Here is a 23,592-nt window from a genome sequence, read left to right as displayed (position 1 = left end):
TCAAGAAAAATCCACCTACTTTCCAGATGCAGGCTTAAAGACCGTACCTAATATGAGGTTTTCGAAGACTGCAGTGAAATAAATATCTGTGTGTCTGACCAACACAAATACATAATGTGTTATAGGAATCTAAAGCTTTGCTTTTTTTTTTTTTTTTTTTAATTATCCATGAGAGGCACAGAGAGAGAGGCAGACACAGGCAGAGGGAGAAGCAGGCTCCCTGAGGGGGACTCGATCCCAGGACCCGGGATCACGACCTGAGCCAAAGGCAGACGCTCAACTCCAGGTATCCCAAAAGCATTGCTTCTTGAAGCAAACAGTGTTACTTCAGCAAAAACACGCATCCCACATGTTTACACTTTCTCCCTCACCAGTTTTTAGTCAGGCCCTCTTTACTGTCTGTCAGCCATTTGAAAAGTGAATGCAACCCCTCAGCTGTCAGTTGGAGGTTCAAAAATGTGGAAACTAAAAAAACATCATTAGTAAAATGTGTAATCCTTATAAATAAAACGTAAGAAAATCCTCAAGTCATTTTAGCTGTCATTTCACATCCACAATATCATCCTGTATAAATGCTAGCATTTTCATTAGCGAAGGCTATAGATTAATATTTAACACAAATACTGCGAACATGTGTCAAACAAGGTATTTCGTAACATATTTGTTATGATATATGCCTGCAGCCACGATCCAAATTGTTTGATGGGGAAGGTAAACTCCGATGTCTGTTTTCCACACTTGCTCTATTTATTTCCACATGTTCTCATTAGTTGCCAATTCCCAGCCTGTCCTACCTAAGAGCAGCACATTTGCATTTTAATGTCACATCACCTCACTGACAAGTTTACCTCTCATTTTTATTATACTTGCCAACAACGTTTTGAAAAAAGGTGGATTAATTTGGGTTCCTTAGGTGAGCCTCGTCACTTTCTACTGTAATATTGAAAATAAATGTTCTTCTAGAACACATTGGAAGAACTTTGATTTGTTTTTTATGTTTTCAATCTAGGAAACATGATTCTTTAGAATTGAAAACCAGATACTTGGGTTCACATGGGAAGTTCTGAGTCAGATGTCAGTTAAACTAACATGTATTTCCGTGTTCTTGTAATTGTCTTTTTCCTCTCTGATTGTCATCATTTTTCTTGGCTACCTTTTGATCCCCTGGAAATGATCAGTTTGAGCATTTATCTATCTCCACAGACTACAGATGCCCTTAAGAATCTGACAAAACAAAACAACAAAAATGCCTATTGCAAATAGATTTTTTAATGACATTTGTGGGGTTGATAGACTCCTGAAATCTGCCCTCAGCTATTCTCTGGGGTCCTGATTATGAACCACTGTTTTCTGTGAAGCCAGAAACCTCAGCTTCAGGCATACCTTGGTGCCAGTGGGGGGGTTCACCAAATCTTTAAAAAGATTAAGGTGGAAATACACCTCAACTGTCTCTCTAAACTCTCCTCATCCAAAGACAGGTATGGCTAAGGTGACGATTTTAGATTAAGGGTTAATTTTTAAAGCAGGTGCTTAGTTCATTCATGGCCATACTGTGTGTCATGGAAATAAAAGTGGAGTATTCAAGTAGTAGAACAATTCCTTTTGTAGACAGCCAGGCTTAGGATGGAAGGGTGATAGGATTAACCCACTGAAGACCCCAGACTGTGGAATCGATAGCTGCAGAGAGGTCTTCCTGTTTCTCTGATCATCCTCCCAATCTCCATACCTGCCCACTGGAACATAAAAGGAAAGACCTAAACAGGTGCCCGTTACCTCACACCCTCACTTCAGGGCTCACAGTCTTTAACTTTCCCTTCTTTATTGGCTCCTCCCATCAGCACTTAAACATGCTCACATTTCCTGTCTTAAAACGCCTCTGCTTCATTACTGAGCTCCTCCAGTTCTCTCCCTCAGCTTCGTAGATCAATCTCCTGAAGGGTTGTCTACACTGTATTAATCTCTACCTCTTCTTGAGTCCCACTTCTCAGTCTATTGCAGTCTGCTTCATCCTCACCAGTTTTCCCCAGCTCTCATGGAGCTTATCAATCACTAGCATATCGCTATATCCGGCAGACATTTCCCGTTATCTATTCAGTGTCTCAAATCAATTTAACCCACTTTCCGCACCTTGAGACACTCTCGACACAGGGCTTCCATGATCCCAAACTCTTGGTTCTCTCCTACCAAGACCACCCTTCTCGGTCTGTTGTGCAGATTCCCCTTCTCCTCTTCTGTATCCTGGACTCCTTTTCTCTTTCTGGACAGTACCATTGCCTCAGTTATCATCTGTTCTATAGGCTAATGAATCCAAAATCTAGATCTGAGATATTTTCTCTGAGCTATCGTCCGCTGGATACAGAACTACCCAGAGGAGGCTTGGATTCCAGTGAGCAAAAAGGAGGAGGAGGGAGGAACATCAGGGACAACCAGGACTTGCCCTAAGACCCCTTCCAACTTGCTCAATTAAGTTAGATGGTTTCTCTGCCATTTTTTATGGTTTCCAGTGTACTTTTAGGACCTGGCTAAACAGCTCTACTTAGCTGCCCCAAAGTCTCAAATCTCATGATTTAATCTAAAAGTAAATTCATCATTTCCCTCTCCTACCCCCCACCTTACTTCCCTCCAGTAGACTCTTATATAGTAAATGACACCATGATGAAATCATTTGCTCAAGCCAGAAACTTGAGGGAACTAACTCCTACCCTCCCTCAACTTAGATATCTTTGGAGACCCAAAGCATCTTCCAAGTTCTGGCAAGACTGCCTTGGGCATTCTCCTACACTTCTCCTATGTCACTACCACCGTCTGATTTCAGGCTGCCATCTTCCTTCACTTGGTGAACAGTAGCCCTTTCACTGGTCTCCTTGCCTCCAGAATTGTCCTCTTCTACTGCATTCTCCTTTCTGAAGCCAGAATGATTGACCTACAACAATTGGGCTAAACACACATGTAATTTTGCCAACCTCTCACTTCACACTTTCCCTTGACTCCCTATTGGCCTTAAGATAATGTCCAGATTCCTTCTCAAGGTTAAGGAGAAACAACAACATAGGGGATTAAAATAGATCTCTTCAGAGGTTAAGGAGCTCAGATAGGACCTGGTCTTTGTTAAAATGCAGATTCTGGTTCTGTAGGTCTGGGTTGATGCCTGAGTATTTACATTTCTAACCAGCTTCCAGGTGAAGCTGATAATACTTATCCAAGGACCATGCTTCTCATGTCACACTGGCTGGAGTTCAAGTCCCACCTGTGTCACTCCCTAGGTCTGGGAACTTGAAGAAGTCACGTAGCCTCTGTGTGTCTCTTTTTCCTTGTATATAAAGTGGAGATTATGATGCTATACCTTTTTCCTAGGTTTGTTATGAGAAATAAACACCTCATATAAAAACTACTTGCAACATTGCCTGGTACAGAGTATTAACACTTGTCAAGACCTCGAATAACATTGCCTCTCCATTCTCCAAACCAATTTTTACTATGGCACTGATGTGCATGTGTGCACACACACACGCTCACACAAACTACTGCTCACTCATACCGAATGATCTTCAGCAGATTAAGAATAGAGCAAATGCCTCTTTTCTGTCAAGCTTCTATAGGCATATTTTGGCAGAGCCCTCTGCACACAGACCTAACTCAGCTCAGTCACCCTCATCTTTTAGATCTCACAGTTCAGGTGCTGCATCTTTCAGGAAGTATTTACAGACTACCCTCCACCCAAGTCCACATGATGTACCACTTTTGCGTATTCTCACATTACTGGTGTGCCCTCTGATCTCACATTATAATCTAATTTATCTGCATCTCCTAAAAGACTATCTGTGTCTGTAGACTAAAGGACTGTGGCAATTATTGCTGACTTTCTAGTATCTCACACACTCTTTTGTAGGTTGCAGGGATCGATAAGGAATGAATGCATTTTATAGATACATTTCCAAAGACCTGTAAAAGGAGAAATGGAGACAAGGATCAGAAAGCTTTAAGATCTGGTTTTAAAAACGGGAAATAGGGCAGCCCGGGTGGCTCAGCGGTTTAGCGCCGCCTTCAGCCCAGGGTGTGATCCTGGAGACCCGGGATCGAGTCCCACATTGGGCTCCCTGTGTGGAGCCTGCTTCTCCCTCTGCCTGTGTCTCTACCTCTCTCTCTCTGTATGTCTCTCATGAATAAATAAATAAATAAAATCTTTAAAAAATATAAATTTAAAAAGGAAAATATTGGATGTAACCCTCCAAAATCTCTTCTGGGTTCGACTGTTAACACACTGGAAAGGGAGGGAAAAGTTTCAAATTCACAGAATAAATAAACAAGGTTAAAAAGTCAATGAAATGGCCCTAGTGTGATACAGAGAAGAGAGTCAAGGCTTTGAAGTCTGGTCCATGTGGACCATTCATGTGGAGTGCCCTATGAACTCAGACAAATGAGTTTGCTCCCTTCCTTAAAGATGAAATAAAAGCACCCATTTTGTAGAATTTTGTATTACAGTAAAAGTCATTTTTTATTTTTATTCTCAAATTCTTCTGTAATACTTTTGTGGCTACTAGTAAAGATTTGAGATACTCCTTTGCTAATTCATTTTGCCAGAGCAGTACTCACCAAATGGATCCTAAGTTTTATTTTTCAGTAGATTACTTTGATGTATCAGATTCTCCCTTCATGTTAAAGAATACATTCTCTGAGTTTATTTGCAGTTTAATCACAATTATAACACTGAAGATGGTGGGGAATGGGCTTCTGGGGTTCCTGTCTTCCAGCTTAACTCTGTTCTCTTTAATGATTCTTTATAGCTGTTCATAAAACAATTTAATTAACATGGACATGTAACTCCTAATGTTTGAAAAGAGTATTAATAGTTGTCCAGATCGAGATATCAAACTTTTTTTTTCAGATCCAAAAAATCCTACATGAGGTCATTCATTCATTCATATATTCACTCATTCATTCATCAAGTAGACCAAGCCAGTATAGCACCTAAAGAAAACTGATCAAATTGTTCAGTTTTCTTTAGAGCATGAATCTCTACATTAAGTTGATGGCCAGTTCCTGAGTCTCCTATGAACAAGAAATGGTCTATCATAAATTTTGACCAAATGCCTCTCAGTATAGAACAATGCTTCGATTTTGTGGAAAACTGTGTCTTAACATAAAGATCAACATTTCTTTCTCAGATTCATGAGTATAATTTGCATGCAGAAAACAATAAAAGAATCTGACACCAACTTGTCATACTACCTAAATGAAATAAGATTTGATTTTTCAAAATGATTTCTGGTCTTATAATTGCATTCACTCTATTAATCCGTTCTCTTGAACATTTTTATAGTTATACTGTCACTGAAGATTCTAATCTGTGAGTTTTTTTAATTAAATAACTATACTCTTAAGTTTGTTCAATATTTTATTTTTCCTTATTATTAAAGTGATACATTGTATAATTTTTATAAAGTAATGAACAGTGAAAATGTTTTTTAAAAATCCATAACTTCAATCAAGAGGCCTGACACTTGAGCATAATTTTTTCTAAACTTGTTTTCTACTCTTTAATAGTATTTATGTGGTTGAGATCACACTTATTATTCACTGCATACTTTTTTTTTTTACTAAAAGCAACATCGGTATCATTTTGCCATGTCATTAAATACTTTTCCAAGTACCATATTAATAATTTCTAGTATTATTTTAAAAGTCAGTTAATAATTTTATATTCTTTTAAGCAGCTTGTAGAAGTCCTTTTCAAATCCTAAACTTAAGCATGCAGTCAACAAAATATAACTAAAAAACAAAAAATATACTTTGAAACTTTATATCAGGGATCAGTAAACATTTTTTGTAAAGGGCTAGACAGTAAATATAGAGATTACTTAAAATAAAAGTAAAATTAAAAAAAAGAGCCATAGACTGTATATAAATGGAAGAGTGTGGCCATGTTCCAATAAAACCTCATTTATAGACACTGAAATTTAAATTTCATATCATTTAACATGTCAAACATTGTATTCTTCTTTTTTTTTTCAATATTTAAAAATGTAAAAGCTGTGTTTAAGTCTCAAGCCATACTAACACAGGCAATGGTTAGATTTTGGTCCTTGGGCTAGAGTTATTAGCAACCTCAAATCTGAAGCCTGGTTTCAAGAACCCTGGCTTCACCAGGTTTGAGAAGCTTCTGTGTTCACAAGCATATATATACATTCTTAAGAAGAGGTAAATAGTTTTTATTAGATGCTAAATAAATTCTTAAACTAGAATGTTGAAAAATCACTGTTTCAGATAATATACATGAAAGCACTTTGTAAACCATAATCATTTTTTTAAAGGTTTAATTCATTTATTTGAGAAAGACAGACAGAAAGTGCAAGAGAATGAGGGTGGGACAGAGGGAGAGGGAGAAGCAGACTCCACTGAGCAGGGAGTCTGATGTGGGAGCTCCATCCTAGGATCCTGGATCATGACCAGAGCCAAAATCAGCTGCTTAACTGACTGAGCCACTGAGGCACTCCAACCATAAATCATTATTAAAACACATATTGATACTTCACTTATGATGTTATTCAATTAAATCCCAGATGATCTGAAAAAAATTGATTAATAGAAATAAATGTATGCCATTATCCAAATTGCACATGGGAAACTGCTACTTGAAATCCAAAAACCTTATAAATTATAACCTAAAGAGAAAATAGTTAAGTTAAATTCCCAAACACACTTAAACTACGAATTAACAGTTATTCTGATTAAGGCAATTAGAATATGTATTCTGTTTGGTTTTTGACGGAGCCAAGAGCTTAGAAAGAATGCTATGCATTCCTTCATTTTGTTTTAAGTTTTAAACTACAAAGCTAACATAATCAGAAAATCCTAAAATCCTAATTAAAAAAAAAGATTTTATTTATTTATTTGAGAGAGAGAGAGAGAGACAGAGAGCACAGAGAGAGAGAGAGAGAGAGAGAGAACATGAGCAGGGGGGAAGGGCAGAGGGAGAGGAAGAAACAGTCTCTGGGCTGGATCATGACCTGAGCACAAGGCAGACACTTAAAGACTGAGCCACCCAGGCGCCCCCAGAAAATCTTAATTTTTAAATGCCATAATTAATTAATTTATAAAATAATTAATAAAAGCTTGTGTATATATATATATTACCTCTCTCCTCTCCTTTCCCCGTGTATGCATACAACACAGTATAACAGACTGAGGAATAAAACCACTTTTATTGTGACATACGTGTGGATGTCAAAGTTCCATTTAATCATGTGTCTCTACTTTTAGAGTTTTAAAACAATTGCGAAGTAGACACACGTGTCCTGTGTGAATCAATTCATTATCAGTTTTATTATTATTAAAGCTGAATTGGAAAACAAGGTTTCTTCCAAGACCTGCCCCTCCCAGCCCAGGGTGGGAAGAGAACGTGGGCTCCTTCCCTGGGCTGAACAGGGCAGTGGGCTCCCTCCAGGGCGGGGGGGGGGGGGGGGGGGGGGCAGTTGCCACCTGCGCACTAGCAATTTCCACCACAGTGATGGGGAGAGAGTGGGTTACCCTCAAGAGGACACCCTTTGCCCAGTTACCAGTTAAGTCGCTCAAGTGTAATAGAATCCGAGATCCAGGGGAGGGATGTTTTATTCCCATAATTTCAAAAGAGAAATTCCTTTAAACGACAAGTATAGAAACCTAAGGAAATGAGAGTTCTTTTTTTTTTTTTTTTTTTTTAATGAGAGTTCTTATAGGATTTTTTCTCTCTCATGATTTTTAATTCAAAAAAGCATTCCTGGTTTCTTATAAATTTAAGTCCATCAATGTGAATTGCCTCAATGCCAAGTAAGAGATTTTTAGTTAGCAGTGATGTCATAGACCTACTTTTACAAAGTGTGATCTTCAGTTGACCAAGAAGAAAACAGTAGGCCAAAAATATTTGTAGCAATGTATGTTGAGTTTTCAAAGCTCTGACATGTAAAAATATTTAGTTTCAAAGTGACTTTTTTTTTTTTTTGTCCAGCTATGGTCGAAATGCTGCTCTCCAGGTATGGTCCTTGAAGCCACTCTCATAGTTGCTCCCCGGCTTGTCATCCATACCCCTCAGCATGCTACTGCACCACCTCCACAGCCGTGTGGACTCCCCACTGCTTAGGAACCTTTCCCCACCTTTTCCTAGAGAGACCTGCCTTACTCAACCTTCGAGACACAGCTCTAGAAGAAGGTTTACTTGGAAGTTTTCTAGAAATTTCCTGAAACTTCCAGAGCACCCCATGCATTTGTCCAAGTATTTCCACATTTCATCTCTCCTTTCTGCCCTCATTCTTCCATCTGCAATATTTACTGAATACTCAGCATATGCTGGTAATATGCTAGACACCGGGAATCTGGTGGGAACAGAGCATCTGTCCTGCCTGAAGTTCACTGTTGAGCGGGAAAGACAGATGATTAACTAGAGCTAAGGTGAACTGTTTGTGAGAAGTACGGAGCGAAGCATCATGGATGGCTCAGAGTTGGGGCCATCGCTGTTGGATATTGTTGGGTTTAAAAATGGAAGAGCCAGATTATGAAAGGTCTGGAATGCTATGCTAATGAACTTGGATTATGAAGGTCACAGGAAGTAGTGTGATTCAAACTCCAGGCATTTAAAGCCTCCGGGTTGGCCTTTATTTATAAAACGGGAGGAGAATGGCTCTTTGGCTCTAAACCTTTTAAGATTCTGTGGCCAAACTATCTTACATCTTTCTTCCTGCATTCACTCAACACATATTTGAGCCAAGCTCTGTTTCAGGTGCCAGGGACACAGCCCTGAACAAGGCAGGAGAGGCCTCTGCTTCTGCGTGTGTGACACACTGGTGTGCCTTAAAAATTCATACACTGAGTAATGCTTCAGGTGAAAATGAAAATAATGCTAAATCTTAACCAATGTTTGTCAGTCAATACTGTGAACATTTGGTTTCCAAGGGAATGATAACAGATTTTCCCATTTACTTTCTCTACAAAATTAGCATGAGCAACCTGAGATCAACACACCATGTAGGTGTAAACCATGGTTGCCGAGTGAGCCAGTGAGCACTTGGACTGTGGTCATTTTCCTTTGACAGATGCCAAGAACCCACTTTGTCTAAATCTCTAAGACTGAAACAGATAAAAATTAAATTAAAGCTGGTTTTAAATATCACTGTCACCCCCTCCATCACCAATAAATTTTAAACTGTCAAGAGAGTAGTTTGAAATTATTGATTAGTGTTATCACCAAAGCACAGGATATAGTACTGCCTTGTATCTTTTTAAATCACATTGTTGTAGGAAGAAGATTATTTTGCTTCAGGCAGAAACACTGGAAAAACTAGTTAACATTAACTTCCACCACCGGCCCCATATCCCCAACCCAAACACCCTCACACACACACACACACACACACACACACACACACACCACACAGCACACATAGCCACACATATTCATATACACATAAACATACAAGCCACACACACACATTCACAAACATACAAGCCACACGTACACACACATTACTTTCTTTTCTTTTTTTTTTTTTTTTTTTTTAACGTGAGGATGCAGAAAATGAAACCAAATGTGGTTTTGGATTTTTTTTTTCCCAACTCCAGAGTAAACCAATAATAACTATAATAAACAAAAGCTAAATTGAAATTGAATTGCCTTGAATGTTGGAGGGGACATGTACTTGCTTTTGAGGAGAATTGGTTTCTTTTGTACAGCTAGAGGCAGCTTGGCTTGAGCTACTGGATGCACCTCTCTGTTTATGCTTGTGAGGTTGTTACCTGGTCAGTAATTCAACCCTAGAGTGCCAGATACAAGTGAGGAGAGCTTTTGTTTCTTTTTTTTCTTTGGGAAAAATCACAGCAGGAACCAAAGCTGTCACTCCATACAAGCTCTGTGTCTATCTATGTATGAAAACAACAACAAACGGCTTCCATTAGAGCTGGAAATCTGAACTCTGGTGGAGGCTCTTCCACTAACTACTTTGTCAGCTTCAGAAAACAGTCAGTTTGCCTTCCTGAACTTCAGTTTTTCTCACTTACTAGATGAGAGGAACAAACTGGGGAATTTCAAAACATCCCTCCCAGCTCCTAGATTTAGTGGTTCTGTAAAAATGAGATTGGATCGGAAGCAGGTTTTTATATTATAGAGAAGCAAAAATATCAAAATGACTGCAGCAGTAAGAGGCCTTATCTCTGAATATCTTACTGTACCCATAGGGATTCCTTTTACTGAGTTTCCCAAAATTCTCTCCTGGGCTCTCCCTCCTCACCCTCCTCGTTCTGATGGTCAATTTTTTTTTTTTTAAGTATACTATTATAGATGAGATTGTGAAACTGATGGTCAATTTTTTTTTAAAGTAGACTATTATAAACGAGATTGTGCAACTAATTTACTGGAGGGTGGAAGTGAATTGTTTCTCCTTGAGAAAACAAGGTCTCACAAAGCAGAGCTGAGAAACAAATTGTAAAAAATTACCAAAATGGTGGTAAATGTAAGATTCTTAAAGTGGGCCATGAAACTGGTATCCAGTTTTGGCCGATCTTAAAATCTTTCATGTTTGTTTAACCACCTGGTCCTTTGTAGGTCACTCATTACAAAGTCGTAATCAAGTCTAAAAAGAAGCTTGTTAAAATGCATGCAAATGACAAACATGGTAAATAAAGTAGTGTATGAGATTTTTAAAATTCATTTTGATTAGCAGTGTGGGTGCTTACAAAATTTTATTTAGAAGATATATTCCATTTTTCCTAATCTTTCTGGAAAGTAACTATGAATACCATCTTCAGTATTTAGTTTCCATATCTGTAAAATGAGTTGAAACTGATCTATCTCTTCTAGTTCTTATAGTCTATGATCAGGAACAAGACAGTGAAATAAATTTAGTCTTTATATTTCTGTTAAGATTTTATTTAATTTTTAAAATAGGCCATGAATGTATTTGGAATGAAATACAAAAGGTACAAAAGGCTATATAGAGCAAAAAGTGAATCTCCCCACCTTCCCTGTTATTCATCACACTGGGTCTTATGGATTCTTCAAGAATGACTCTAAGTTTGTTTGTTCTTTTTAAGAGAAAGTACATGAGCCCAGGGGTTGAGGCAGAGGGAGAGAGAACCCTAAGCAAACTCCACGCTCAGCCAGCACTGAGCCAGAGGACATGGGGCTGGATCTCATGACCCTGAGATCATGATCTGAGCTGAAATCAAGAGTTGGATGCTTAGCCAACTGAGTCACCCAGGCCCCCTGACTCTAAGTATTTTTTAAGTGAAATGTCAGTTGATAAGCCAAGATTGGTTTTGATCAATACTATATATTACAATATTAGGATAACAAATTGTAGATGTTCTTAAAATTTTGTCATTTTCCATCTACAGTTACTCTAATCTCTATATACTTTTCCCCTCGGCAATGTTTATACTTGCATAACTCATCATTGTTTGTAAGGTATTTCAATATATGTTATCTCATTTGCTCCAAAACACCGTTTATGGATATCATTTACAATATTCTATTTCTGCAAGGCAGAATAAAAATACCATTATTTTTTTTTACTATATATATATTTAGGTGTTACCAAAATGCCAAACAGGTTGCTGATAACTGGTTTTTATAAAATGTTACTGGTACCCGTCCCAAAAACCCAACTGAAAGTTAAGAATTTGATGATAGGGACATTCTGGGGGGCTCAATCAGTTAAGGGTCTACCTTCAGCTCAGGTCGTGATCTCGGAGTCCTGGGATTGAGCCCTGAGTCTGGCTCTCTGGTCAGCAGGGAATCTGCTCCTCTCTCTCTCTATCTCTCTCTCACTCTTGCTCCCTCTCAAATAACCTTAACTTTTTAAAATTAAATAATTAAAGAATTTGGCAATAGATTAGAAATGTCATGCATATGACAAGGAGCGCATATGCCTTATCACCCGCCCTTAGTAACAGGCTGCTGGGCTTTATGGAAGTGCTTGGGATTGTATCCTCCCAGGTCCATGAGCTCCTCCCATCAAAGGTCCAGCCCTCCTCTCTCCAGCCCTCAATACGCTCCGTTGGAATAAAAAATCAAAAAGCTACAGGACCTATTAATTTTGAAAACAGAATAAAAAGATCCAAAGAAAGAGCAAATACCTACTCCATGCTTACAATCATCTGCAAAGCTGCTGATAGGCTTGCAAAGAGATAGGATCCTTGTTATCCTTTGATTTGACCTATCAGTTCAGAGGAAAAGAAAGGGTATCTGGCGCCTCCGCTCCAGAAATCAAGGAAAAGATGCCTGAAGAGTGCTTCAAGTCACTGGGGAATCATATGATGCCCCCAGCAGAAAATTCTAAGGCTGGAGGTGCTGTAGCTGCTCTTGAGCCATCATTACTTCAATAAAATAGAAATCCTTTAATAATTACCATCAATTTTATCCAAGACATTTTTGAAGTTGACCCAGTAAGTATGGGGTACTCCTAGTCTTCAAATGGAGTGCAGAAATGAGTAAGACACAGTGGTTGCTCTCAGTGACATTATGACTATAAGAAATACAACAAACCTCCAGAACATTTATAATACAAGGTAGAATGTAAACAATATCTAAGAGAAACACATAAGGCATTCATTAAACATTCATAATACAATTTATAAATGTGCCTTTATATACCTTAAAATTCAGAAGTGTCTTCAGCTTTAAGTCTGAGATGAAATATAGAACTTGTTGACAGGCTGTCCTTATTTCAGAAGGTCCAAAAAGGAGCTCATCTTTCAGCATGGCGTTTTATGAATTTGAAGATCATAAACCAACAGAAGCTATAATGCACATTAATGCCAGGATATATGAAAGCCAATATACTGTATGGCTAGACTTGACTTATACTCAGGAAAGAATTATGTGATTGTGAAATCTTAATTATTGCTCTTAGTTAAATGGCCAAAAGTTCTTCCTAACTAATTTGTTTAACTGGAGTTGTCATTTAAGTAAGTCATGGATTTTAAAAACTACCTTATAGGCTCTGTTAGATAAAAAATGCATATCTCATTTTATATTGGCTACTTTCCAAATAAAGAACACTCTTCATTTTCTTGGATAATTTCTAATACTGTTTTATCAGAATACAAATGGTTTATTTCTTGATTTTAAAAAATATTTGTTTTAAAGAAAATCACAGAAAGTTTTTTTTTTTTTTTTGCTTCATTCACCTATAAGGAGTATGTACTCTTAGTTATTTTAAGATTTTATAGGTTCAGATGAATTGACGGTCCTGTGATGATTAGAGCACTCGGCACAGTGCCTAGAACCATGGTTATTAAGGTATCCTGCTCTCAAGCCATTGTTTAAATTGAACATGTTTGTCATCCTCTTAAGGTGAATTAATTGAGCAAGGATTGAGCTTTCTCATCACTAATTATGGAGGGAAATTAGAGGTTATTTTAAAACATTGGGAAAATAAAATAGCCATCTTGGCTTTACAATGATCAATTCACAATCTCTTTATAACACATGATATTGAACTCAAAAATGGAAAGAAAAAAAAGTACAAAAGACATTGTATTTCCTCTCTGATGAAGTAATTCCCCAGGCCATAGCAAATTTTTCATGTGATCTCGTACAAACACTTGGTCCTATGGGGTGATTCCGTTGGTTAGTGTGTGTTACGTCTAGACATGGTCAAGGCTCCAGATTCAGTCCTTCCTCAGTAGACTTAGTTTTTACAATGGCAGATCACGCTTCTTGCTAAATAAGTTTGTATTTGTCATTAGATGCAGGGGGAAGCAGATAGAAACAGTGTTAAATAGATGAATCAAAGGAGGTCCCTCCTCAGTGCTCAGAAAACAGCTATTAGTGTTTACATATTGATAGTACTTAATGAGTATGATGAAGGTAATCTTCAGATGAAAGGAAGACCAACAAAACAAACTGATACAATTACTACCCTTGAGGAATTCCATAGAGAATTTTTTGAATTTTCCAAAAAGTATAGAGGAGGCAGGGGAAATACTTTCTAATATTTATATTAGATCTGCAGTGTCCTCATAGACTCCATCTGTAGGAAATGGGGTTGATTCGGGGGATTCATATATAAGAAGCATTCACCCTACCCTACCATGTGCTGACCCTATGCTAAATACTTTTAGATAAACTGTCTCTTTTAGTGCTGTCCCTTTGTTTACCAAACCCTGCACTTAATCAGAATCTCAACCAGACTTTGAGGAGACCCTAAGTCCGCCTGGGAACTGGATGTGCTCTTCCAGAACACCTTTTACCGAAATAACAGCAATTTTGCAGGAAGTAGAAGAGAAACTCAACTTACACCTACTGAAGTGCCTGTGGTTCCTTTGTGATCAAAATTGTAGAAGCAAACTTGATGATGAATTTAAAACCAGAAAATTGGGATCTGAATAGAAAGAGGTTTAGATAATATAGTTTCATCGTAAAAGGAATGGTTTCTTTTGGTCTCGAAATTTTTCTTTCTTTTTATTTAAAGATTTTTATTTATTTATTCATGAGACACACACACACACACACAGAGGGAGAGAGAGAGAGAGAGAGAGAGAGAGAGAGGCAGAAACACAGGCAGAGGGAGAAGCAGGCTCCATGCAGGGAGCCCAATGTGGGACTCGATCCAGGGTCTCCAGGATCACACGCTGGTCTGAAGGCGGCGCTAAACCACTGAGCCACCTGGGCTGCCCTTGAAAATTTTCTTATATCCCAGTGAGGGAAAAAAAAAAAATCAAGGATAGCATTAAACTTATATATTTCATAAGAGCTCTACTTCTTTTATTTTTAAAGAATATAATGTTTGATAAAATATAGTTATATGTTACCATGATATATTTTACTATTTCAGTAATAGCTGACTTAATTAAGTGATTCTGAATGTAATCCCCCCAAGAAAACCATCAAAGCACTTTCTCTTCTTTGTTAGTATCCATAGGACAAATTAAACAGATGGAAAGCTCTGTCAGCTGTTTTGTTTCATGGGAGAGTAGTTCATCAGCTCTCAGGAGAATTCGTATTTGACCTCTCCACACAAGACATTCAGCTTCCAACAAACTGGGCTTGCAAATATGTCCCTAGAGACTAATATCAAACATTCCACCACAATTCTATGATGCTTCTTTTAGGTTATTTTTGATTGATGGCCTGAAGTTATGGCTTAAGTTATTTTTAAAATTGTTTGTTGAGTTTTTAAAAAGTAGTGTTTGAGGGGGGAAGAAAATAGCCTCCTTCTTCAAAATGGGAACTACAATTATAATTGCATATTTTCCATCAAGTCAAGTACACCTACAGCTAACTTACTCATGACTTTCCCATTCTTCATCTCACTCGATTCTTGGGTGGGATCCTGAGCAGCTATTGTTGTTCTCATTTATAGTTAAGGAATATAAGGGCCAGAAGGCTAAATGGTTTCCACAACAGTGGATAAGTTACATGCTAGTGCAAAAGCAACCAGTGCAACAATCTACAGTTTCTGATTTTTAACCTAGTTCTTCTCAATATGTTATGTCTTGGGTTACGAGCAAAAACAGGTAAGAAAGTACATGCAGGTCTGCTGAACTCAGCCCTCAGAATCAGGAAAAGAAAGAAAAACCTAAAAGTAGAACTTCTTTCCAGTTATCCTAACTCCTTCATGTTTTTAAAATATGTGCATTTTGATTTATTCTGCTGTAGAACATACACTTATCCCATCTGGCCTAGTTTACACAGACTTTGGAAGATCTACTTTTTCATATATCTCATTTAACTCCCCCAAACTTTGTCAAATTCAGTCACTCAAACAGCATTTCAACTAACATCAGAGATGTCAGAAGACAAAGACCTTGGTGATCTTGGTAAAGACATGGTTTGTCTCAAAATGTTATGTGCGCAGACTCGAAAAAGCCAGTGTAACTTCCAACAGACAATTGAAGTATCTGATCCAACAGCTCAAAAACTGCTAATAGGGGCACCTGGGTGGCTCAGTTGGCTAAGTGGCTAACTCTTGATTTCGGCTCAGGTCATGATCTCAGAGTCGGAACAAGCCCCACATCAGGCTCCACATTCAGCAGGGAGTCTGCTTCAGGATTCTCTCTCTCCCTCTCCTTCTGCCCCTCCTCTCCTGTGCATTCTCTCTCTCAAATAAATAAATCTTTAAAAAATAAACTGTTAATAGAAGCATATTAGTGCTCCTAGGTTAGAGAAAAATACTTTAATAATATCAACAGATCAACCATCTATTTCTGCTGTTTCTTTGATATCTTCCTCGGAGCCATCCAGCTGTCTTCTTCAGCTGCCCTCTCAGGGAAAGTGAAAGAGCTCTCCTTGCCACAGACAGGCCCTTAGGGTTTTACCTTGTGTTCCCTAACCTTCATTTTCAGTCCTTTGACATATTTGCCACATATATAAGAGATATAAATGAATTCACTACTCAAGTGGACATATAGCATAAAAATTCTTAACTCTTTTCCTACTTGAGACCTTATCTTTTATTCTGTTTATAGAATTCTCTTGGCGTATATGTTTTCATCAGTACTTGTCTTGGACCCCAAGCCCTTAGAGACCAAAACATTTTCCAATCATTTTCTTTTTCAGTCATAGACCATGTTGTGAGGTCCTGCCATGCTTAGATCTGAGGTGCACAAATTAAATAAGCAAATCCTTACTCTTTGAGTAGCTTGCAAGTGAGAGAGACACACACATGAGACAAAAATACCATCACAAAATGTGGCAAAAGAAAAATAGACATTTGTATGAACTAATGAGAGCAGCAGCTCTTTCCTGAGGGATATGAGAAAACTACAGAGAGGAGAATTTTTGACTGGACCTTGATGGATGAGGAGAAGCATCAGGCAGACAAGGTCAGTGTGACAAAGAGGGAGGTATTAGGCATAGAAGAAAAGCCACAGTGGAGCCTCAACAGCATAAAAGGATGTAGTGTATTTGAAAAATAAAGAGTCGCTAGAAGTGGCTAAGGCATAGGTAGGGTGTGGGTGTGGTGGGCAGTGCTGGGTCTGGAAAGGGCTGGAAAGAAGGGGGAAGGTAGCAAGTAGTAAAGGGTCTCTATGCTAACAAATGGAGTTTAGATTTCATTTTATAATCAAAACTGAGCTTTTGGAGGTTTTTTCCAGTGAGGGGAGATGATCAGAGGAGTCTGAAAAAGGTTCTTCTTGAGCAGGTAGAGGATATTCTAGAACTCCCTATGGGAAATTGAGCTTATCATTAGAGGACAAAAGTCACGCAATAAAAATGTGCTTGGTTCTACTCAAGAGAGGAAGAAGTCATTAATAATCTCTTCAGGTCAATGTAAACCACTACCACCCATCAGAGATATGAAGAGGTCCTAAGCTAAGATCTAAGGGATGCTTCTGAAGTGGTACCCAGTAAACATGTAGGGGATGTGGGCAGGGAGGTGGAGAAGAGAATGATGGAAACACTCGCCTCAGGAGACTAGGTGATTATAGAACTATGCACTACAGATGCTTTCTGTAACCATAGAGCATAGAGAAATAGACTTTGTTCAGTGAGGTCTCCAAAATGCTCCTGACTGGCCATCCCAGCAACGATTCAAATTAAAATCCTAAGTGGGAAAATCACAGGTAAATTCTGTTAAGTAGAGTTGGAATTCAGATTCTTCATCCAGTTTCTGTTTCTGTTGAAGTTTGGTATATCACTCACAAATTTCAAAGACTTAAACATTTGGTACTACTAACACTTCCCAAGAGGATTTTAATATTCCTTACACCACTTAGATTTAATTTCTCCCCAAGTTCTTCCCTAAAGAAAAGCAGAAACAAATCCACTTTACTGATTCAATGAAAGCCAGTATGGGCAATTGAAATACTCATGCAGCACTCTCACAGGACCATAGATGTATTTATATAGACTGAGAGAAGGTCCTTTGAATAATCAGATGGAAATTAAGCCAGAAATTCTAGTAAACGCTGAATTAAAGAACAGTGAACTCTTACATATGTGCCAAAGTAGTAGTTACTGCATTATTTGCATCTATTTAGCAAAATTTACAAATCCTGTATTAGAGACAAAAGTAATCTTAAATACCATTTATTGTATATCCTCTATTTTAAGAATTATAATCAATGTGATGATTTTATATATTACCTGCCTCCATGGGGAACAAAAAGCTGTTATCAAAACACAGTGTAAGTTGTACTTGGTTTATATTTAGAATAAAAAATAGGTGGTAATTCAACTACCTCAAGTAAATAAAATTCCTCAAAAATATGCTGACAATAAAGACATTGTTGGAAACCAGAGGCTCAAATTATATCTTTGTACATTTCAACTCCACCACAGAAAGGAAAATCCCTCTCACTTTTGAAACTTGTAATCCATGACAGGAGAGTAATAAGATACATACAGGTTGTCCTTGATTTGCACAATGTTCATGCACAAAGCTCATGCATATTGTAACCATGTTTTTGCTTTGCACACTTCCATGGTACTGTGAGAGAGAAAGAGAGAGAAAGAATACAAAATCTGTGTATTCTATTCCCCCCTCTCTTGCATCTAAAATGGTCCCCCTCAGGTTCATTTTGATTCAGTCCATATGCAACCCAGACCCTCCCTGTTTGAACAACTTCCCTGACCACCATTAGCAGGCAAAGCTCTCTCTAGATATTGCTACACTCATGTAGATTACTTCTCTTTTGACAAACATAAGAAAGGATAATTTAATACATACTACCCTGCTTATTTATCACCTCATGTTTTGAAATCCTTAAAAAATTAAGCATTTCACATATAGGAAAGAATATATATATATGCAAAGTATAAAAGCAATTTGGTCTAAGAAATCAAACATTTCCTATGTATTTGTGTGGATTTTTTGAGTTTTGAGTTTTATTTAAATTGTAATTAGTTAACATATAATATACTAGCTTCAGGAGTAGAATTTAGTGATTCTTCACTTACACGTAATACCCAGTGCTCAAAGACAAGTGCCCTCCTTAATGCCCATCTCCCATTTAACCCATCTCCCACCCACCACCCTTATAGCAACCCTCAGTTTGTTCTCTATAATTGAGTCTGTTTTATGGTTTGCCTCTCTTTTTTTGTTGCCCTATGTTCATCTGTTTCATTTCTTAAGTTCTACATATGAGTGAAATCATACAGTGTTTGCCTTCCTCTGACTGATTTATTTTGCTTGGCATAATATACTCCCTAGTTCCATCCCTGTTGCAAATAGTAAGATTTCACTTTTTGGTGGCTAATATTCCATGTTACTATGTGGTATAGATACCACATCTTCTTTATCCATTCATCAGTCAATAGACATTTGGGCTCTTTCCATAATTTGGCTATTGTTAAAAATGCTACTATAAACATTGGGGAGCATGTACTCCTTTGAATCAGCATTTTTGTATCCTTTGGGTAAATACTTATGCTTGCTTATATCTTTTGCCCATTTTTCCATTAGCTTATTTTTATGTCCTTTTTTTTGAATATTTTATTTATTTATTCATGAGAAACACAGAGAAAGAGGTAGAGACATAAGCAGAGGGAGAAGTAGGCTCCCCACAGGGAGCCCGATGTGGGACTCAATCCCAGGCCCCAGGATCACGCCCTGAGCCTAAGTCAGATGCTCAACTGCTGAGCCACCCAGGCATCCCTTATTTTTTAATTCTTACTGATTCATTGAAGTGTTTTATATATTCTGTATTCTAATCCTTGGTCATTTATATGTGTGGCAAATATCATCTGTTAACCTGTTATTTTGTGGTTCTCTTTTAATAGCATCTTTCAATGACCAATATTTTTTTCAAATTGTCAATCTGCTCATTCATAGTTTGTGTTTTTGCATCTTTTAAAAAACATTCACTAACTTGAGATCATAGAAATTTAATCCTATAAGTTTTGGTTTTCATATTGATAATGGAATTGTTTTGAGTATAGTGTAAGGTAGGAATCCAACTCAATTTTTTGTAACCAATTATTCTAGGATCATTCATTGAGTAATTTTTTTACATTCACTAAACTGAAATATCATTATTTGTATGTCAAATATATCACTATTTTTAAATATAAGTATATAAAAAATAAATCTGTCATATTTATCTGACCTGATTTGGTTCTGATTTGTTTCATATCTGATTGGTTCTCCATTCTGTCCCACTTGGTCTTGGTTTATCCAGTTCTAAGCTACATTTCCCTTTTTTTTTTTTTTAGATTTTATTTATTTATTCATGAGAGACACAGAAAGAGAGAGAGAGGCAGACACAGGCAGAGGGAGAAGCAGGTTCCACGCGGGAAGCCCAGTGCAGGACTCTATCCCGGGACTCCAGGATCACGTCCTGGGCAGAAAGCAGGCGCTAAACCGCTGAGCCACCCAAGGATCCCCTAAACTACATTTCCTTAACAACTTTAAGTCTTTAGATTTCATATGACAAGTCTTCTCACAATCATAAAATTTAGATATATGGTGCTACATTTAATACAAGTATTATTTTTATTGCTTTCAAACATAGTATTTTTTTTTAAAGATTTCACTTATTTATTCACGAGAGACATGGAGAGAAAGGCAGAGACATAGGCAGAGGGAGAAGCAGGCCTGCAGGGAGGCCGATGTGAGGTTCGATCCCAAGACCCTGGGATCACAACCTGAGTCAAAGGCAGAGGCTCAACCACTGAGGCAGCCAGGTGCCCCAAACATGGTATTTTTTAACATTGTATTTCTGGCACATAGGGATTGTGTTGATTTTTGTATATTGGTTTTGTATCAAGAAACTTGCTAAACCTTCTTTCAGTGATAATGAGATTGAGCACAATCTCATTTTTGTTAGTGTTTAGACATCCTCTTTTGTGTAGTATCTATTCAAGTCTTTTGCTCCTTTATTGGATTGTCCATTTTTTCCTTATTGATTTGTAGAATTTCTTTGGGTTCTGGATATGACTCCTTTGTTGATTCATGAATTGCAATACCTTCTCTGATTCTGTGGTTCTTATTTTCATTCTCTTATCTTGAATATTTCTTAAATAGTGGTCTTAATTTTAATATAATCCAATTTATTAAATTTTCCCTATGTGGCTACTTTGTCTAAGAAATTTTTTCTAGGGTCCCTGGGTGGCTCAGTAGTTGAGCATCTGCCTTTGGCTCAGGCTGTGATCCCAGGGTCCTCCTCCTTCTGCCTATGTCTCTGCCTTTCACTCTGTGTCTCTCATGAATAAATAAATAAAATCTTTTTTAAAAAAGAAAAGTTTCCCTATTACAAGCTAATGAAGACATTTTCTGGTATTCCAAAAAGGATAGAAAAGCAATAGCACCTTCACAATAGTGCATTTTCAAGTCTATGAAGATGGCCTATCTTTTCTTTCCACTGATTTATTGGGTTTTCTTTATAGTCCTTCAAAATGTTCTATGTAGCAGTCTAATATATGCTTATTAGATTTATTACAAGGTATTTGAGGAGTTTTTAATGGTACCATAAATGACATATTTTTAAAACTTCATTTTCTGTTTGTTGTTATAAGAATTTGATTTTTGTATATAGATGCTTTATCCAGCAACTCTGTTAACTCACTTACAAATTTTATTTGTTTTTTTTAATTTTATTTGTTTATTATAGAATCATTTGGATTTTCCTCACACAAAATCAGTCATTGGTAAATAATGACAGTCTATTTGTTCCCTTTCAATTCTGATATTTTTCATTTTCTCATCTCAGTGCACAGACCAAGACTTCTCACATAAAGCTAAATAAAAGTGGTGATCACAAGCATTCTTTTCTTGTTTCTGATCTCAGAGTAAAAGCTATCAGCATTCACCATTAGATAAATATGTTTGCTATATTTTTTTAAATTACATTGAGGAAATTCCTTTTGTTCTTAATTTACTAAGTTTTTTATTATGAATTGAAGTCGGGGCACCTGGGTAGCTCAGTTGTTTTAAGCGTCTGCCTTTGGCTCAGGTCGTGATCCCAGAATCCTGGGATCAAGCCGCCGAGTTGGGCTCGAATCTGCCTCTCCCTCTCCCTCTACCCCCTTGCTCATTCTCTATCTGTCTCTCAAATGAATAAATAAAACCCTTTTAAAAAACTTTTAAATGAATTGAAAAAGCCTTTTCTAAATCTGCTAAGATAATTCTAAGACTTTCCTTTCTCTCTCTCTCTCTCACTTTTTTTTTTTTTTTTTTTTTGGTAAATGTGGTGAAATAGAGTGATTCTCTTTTTACTTTAATTTTTTTTAAAAATTGTATTTATTTATTCATGACACAGAGAGAGAGAGAGAGAGGCGGAGAGACAGGCAGAGGGAGAAGCAGGCTCCATGCAGAGAGCCCAATAGGGGACCCAATTCTGGGTCTCCAGGATCATGTCCTGGGCTGAAGGCAGCGCTAAACCGCTGAGTGCCCCCTGACCCCCCCTCCCGGGCTGCCCTCTTTTTCATTTTAAACCAAAATTGCACTCCTGGGATAAAAGCAATTTATCATGATATGATTAATATTTTCAATATCACTAGGACCAATTAGTCATTTGAGGAAATATTGTGTGTCTGCAAAATTTATTATTTATTATAAGTGTAATTGGCCTATAAACTCATTAATGTTTTCAGATTTTGGTATCAGAGTTTTAATGGGTTCAAAATTAACATATTTCTTGTTTATAATATTTGGCATAGTTTTATTAGGAGTGGTGCCATTTCTTAAGGCTTGGTAAAATTCAATGGTGAAGCCATTTGGGCTTGCATTTTACTGTGTGCATAGGCTTTTAATAACAAATTCAGTTTCTCTGATAGTTACCAACTAGTTGAAATTTTATATTCTTATATTAGTTTTAATGTTTTATTTATCTTAGAAGTTTTCCACTTTATCCAAATTTTCTAATTCTTTAAAGTTGTTCCATATAGTCAATATTTATTTAAATATACATACATATTTATAATTTTTGTTGTTTTTCACTGCTTTCTTCATCTCTGAGCTTCAATCTGAGATCAATGCTTTTTTGCCTGAAAAATGGTCTTTGGCATTTATTTTAATATGGGTTCGCTGTGGATATATTCAGTTTCTGATTCTCTGAAAAATGTCTTTTTTTTTCACCTTCATTATCAAAAGCTATTTTATCTGAGTATAGACAGATAAGTCTAGAGTCTATAAGTGGGCTTCTAATTTCTTTCAGTAATTTTACCTTATCTTCCCATTGCCTAGCTTCCATTTTTTCTATTGAGAAGTAGGTAGCTTCTTAATATGTTGTTACAATAAAAGTAATATTTTTAATCCTATATTTTAGATATTATTTGCCTTTGGTTTTTAGTTTTACCCTGAGATGCCTCCGTGTGTATGTTTTTAGCCTGGTTAAGGTTTGTAGTTTTTGCTCTGTTTTGTTTTTTAAATTTGTAACATGAGGGCAGCCCGGGTGGCTCAGTGGTTTAGCGCCGCCTTCAGCTCAGGGCCTGATCCTAGAATCCCAGGATCGAGTCCCACGTTGGGCTCCCAGCATGGAGCCTGCTTCTCCCTCTGCCTGTGTCTCTGCCTCTGAGTGTGTGTGTGTGTGTGTCATGAATAAATAAATAAAATCTCTTAAAAAAATATTTGTAACATGATGTAATCTGTCAGTTTTGGAAGACTGGCCATTATTTCTTCAATAAGAATTCTCCTGGGGCACCTGGGTGGTTCAGTTAGTTAAGTGTCCAATTCCTGATTTAGC

The 23,592-nt window shown here is 37.3% G+C and overlaps 1 protein-coding gene across 5 annotated transcripts in view; it reads left to right on the top strand.

Annotated features, from left to right (window-relative positions):
* The window catches only part of FHL5 (four and a half LIM domains 5), a 43,172-nt gene that overhangs the window by 1,284 nt on the left and 18,296 nt on the right, over positions 1 to 23,592 (top strand). The window contains exon 2 of one of the 5 annotated variants that reach the window (XM_072832028.1): positions 7,985 to 8,009. The exons of 2 other annotated variants lie outside the window; for them this stretch is intronic. The gene's annotated coding sequence lies outside the window, so the exon portion shown is untranslated. Of the gene's footprint in view, positions 1 to 173; positions 287 to 7,984; positions 8,010 to 23,592 lie in introns of those variants that run through there. 2 more of the 5 variants (XM_072832025.1, XM_072832027.1) reach the window with 2 other exon arrangements.

This window comes from Canis lupus, chromosome 7, assembly GCF_048164855.1.
Source record: "Canis lupus baileyi chromosome 7, mCanLup2.hap1, whole genome shotgun sequence".
Taxonomy (NCBI): Eukaryota; Metazoa; Chordata; class Mammalia; order Carnivora; family Canidae; genus Canis; species Canis lupus.
This window is presented reverse-complemented; position numbering and strand designations above follow the sequence as displayed.